The following is a 3,275-nucleotide window of genomic DNA, read 5'->3' as shown; positions in this document are numbered from 1 at the left end:
CCCCGCCCGGCTCGCCGGCGTTGGGTGGACGGTTCCTGCCCACTTGCGGGTCCCCGGTCGCTTGGCAACCGACCGGGGAGGACCAGCCGCCTCCTTAAACACAGGCTGGAAGGGAAATCCGGTCAAGCTACGGAGGACCGGCCGCCTCCTTAAACACAGGCCGGAAGGGAAATCCGATCAAGCTACGGAGGACCGGTCGCCTCCCTAAACACAGGCCGGGCAAAAATCTGCGAATGGGCCCGTCAAGGGTAGTGGGTCATCCAAGGTGGGAGGTACCGGCCGCCTCCTTAAACACAGGCCGGGCAAAAATCTGCGAATGGGCCCGTCAAGGGTAGTGGGTCATCCAAGGTGGGAGGTACCGGCCGCCTCCTTAAACACAGGCCGGGCAAAAATCTGCGAATGGCCCGTCAAGGGTAGAAGGTCATCCAAGGAGGGGAGGTACCGGCCGCCTCCTTAAACACAGGCCGGGCAAAAATCTGCGAATGGCCCGTCAAGGGTTGTTGGTCATCCAAGGAGGGAGGTACCGGCCGCCTCCTTAAACACAGGCCGGGCAAAAATCTGCGAATGGCCCGTCAAGGGTTGTTGGTCATCCAAGGAGGGAGGGTACCGGCCGCCTCCTTAAACACAGGCCGGGCAAAAATCTGCGAACGGGCCCGTCAAGGGTTCTGTCTCATCCAAGAAAGGGGTACCGGCCGCCTCAGAGGCCGGAGCGAAGGGGGCGAAAGGCTGTCGATGGGGAAGGATCGGGGCCACGGCTAATCTAGCGATGCCCGCGTCGGGCGGTCACTCCGACGAATGAGCGGGGCCGAATCCGGCGCGAGGCGGCCTTCAGGCACGTGGTTCGAGACGACCTCACCCGGCTCTAGCCCCGGAGGATCGGAGGCAACGGCCGTCTCCTTAAGCTAAGGCCGGACGAAAATCTGCGGATGCGGTCCATCCAAGGCAGACGGAGGTACCGGCCGCCTCGGTAAACAATGCCCGGGCAAAAATCTGCGAACGGCCCGTCAAGGGTTCTGTCTCATCCAAGAAAGGGGTACCGGCCGCCTCAGAGGCCGGAGCGAAGGGGGCGAAAGGCTGTCGATGGGGAAGGATCGGGGCCACGGCTAATCTAGCGATGCCCGCGTCGGGCGGTCACTCCGACGAATGAGCGGGGCCGAATCCGGCGCGAGGCGGCCTTCAGGCACGTGGTTCGAGACGACCTCACCCGGCTCTAGCCCGGAGGATCGGAGGCAACGGCCGTCTCCTTAAGCTAAGGCCGGACGAAAATCTGCGGATGCGGTCCATCCAAGGCAGACGGAGGTACCGGCCGCCTCGGTAAACAATGCCCGGGCAAAAATCTGCGAACGGCCCGTCAAGGGTTCTGTCTCATCCAAGAAAGGGGTACCGGCCGCCTCAGAGGCCGGAGCGAAGGGGGCGAAAGGCTGTCGATGGGGAAGGATCGGGGCCACGGCTAATCTAGCGATGCCCGCGTCGGGCGGTCACTCCGACGAATGAGCGGGGCCGAATCCGGCGCGAGGCGGCCTTCAGGCACGTGGTTCGAGACGACCTCACCCGGCTCTAGCCCGGAGGATCGGAGGCAACGGCCGTCTCCTTAAGCTAAGGCCGGACGAAAATCTGCGGATGCGGTCCATCCAAGGCAGACGGAGGTACCGGCCGCCTCGGTAAACAATGCCCGGGCAAAATCTGCGAACGGCCCGTCAAGGGTTCTGTCTCATCCAAGAAAGGGGTACCGGCCGCCTCAGAGGCCGGAGCGAAGGGGGCGAAAGGCTGTCGATGGGAAGGATCGGGGCCACGGCTAATCTAGCGATGCCCGCGTCGGGCGGTCACTCCGACGAATGAGCGGGGCCGAATCCGGCGCGAGGCGGCCTTCAGGCACGTGGTTCGAGACGACCTCACCCGGCTCTAGCCCGGAGCGAAAAACACTCTTATAACCTGACCGACATGCGCCCATGACCCGCCTTGGTAGGGCCCCCACCGGCCCCGGCTACCGCCGGCGTTGGGTGGACGGTTCCTCCCCACTTGCGGGTCGCACTCCAGCGCTACGGCCGCCGCGCGAGCGCGCGCCCCGCGCCGCCCGCGCAGGCCTAGCGCGAACCGTACGGCAGCGAAACCGAGACGCCCCGGCTCAACCTCACCCAGAGGCCATCCACGGAGGCCGAGCGCGCGATCCGACTTGCGGCACGCCACGTGGGCGTCCGCCGGCCGCGCCGGTCGACCGCGAAACCGATTTCTCAAAGACCAAGCCCGAGTCCCAACCTCCGCACATATCCGCACACGCCTTCCCGACCACCGCGAAGCGGGAGGCGTCTATCGTGGCCGCCGGGGCGTATGACCCCTCCGCGTGAGGCGTGCGGGCTCGGGGGGGCCGCAACGACCGAGTCTGACTCGGACGGGGCGCAGCTTCCCTCCCGGTCGCAGCATCAGCGCCGAACGCGCGACGTCACCAGCCCCCCGGAACGGTTCGTCGGGAGCGCGGCAATGGCCCACATCTCACCTCGCCAGCCGGCCGCAGCGGGCCGCGCCGAACCGAGTCTGACTCGGGGTGCGCACAGTCCCGTCTGGGTCACGGAGGCGACGAGCTGTGACCGCCACCGTCGCCCCTTCGTCCTTCCGGATCCCCCCAGCGCCGGCAAAACTCCGCATCCTGGCCGCATCGCGTGACCGGGCGGGCCGCAACGACCGAGTCTGACTCGGACGGGGCGCAGCTTCCCGCCTCGGGCCATCGCAAAGCGTGCCTCGCGCGGGCAAAGTCGCCGGCGCAGCGCCGCGCCCCTCGACAAGAGCGAGCCTCAGCCGGGCCGCGACGACCGAGTCTGACTCGGACGGAGCGCAGCTTCCCGCCTGGGTCACCGCTAGTCGCCGGGCCGACGGCGCCCATCCCCGGACCCCGCCGTTCCCTCGCGGTTTATCCTAAGCCGCCTGCCTTAGCCCAACCGACGTGCCAACCCCCCCGTTGCCGAGTTCGCTCTTCCCGAGCCGCGTCCCCCCGACAATTCCGTCCGTGACCGTCCCGCCCCGCGGCGATCCGCTCTGCCCCAGCAGCCGGCGAGTCAGCGTCCTACGGGTCTGATCTGGCCGCAGTCCGAGCTCCGGGCAGGCACAGCGGCGTCGCGCGGGCGCGGTCGGCGCTCGGAGGCAGCGTCGGGACCGGACCGGCTCCCCGCGGAGACGCTTACGGAGCGCGGCCCGGCACCTCTCGTTACGGCGAAGGTTCAGGCAGAGGCCGTTTGGACCCGCGCCGGCCGGAGGGCTTCCCACCCGATAAGGTCCGCGAA

This window comes from Syngnathus scovelli, unplaced genomic scaffold (assembly GCF_024217435.2).
Source record: "Syngnathus scovelli strain Florida unplaced genomic scaffold, RoL_Ssco_1.2 HiC_scaffold_357, whole genome shotgun sequence".
Classification (NCBI taxonomy): Eukaryota; Metazoa; Chordata; class Actinopteri; order Syngnathiformes; family Syngnathidae; genus Syngnathus; species Syngnathus scovelli.
Note: the sequence above shows the minus strand (reverse complement) of the source record.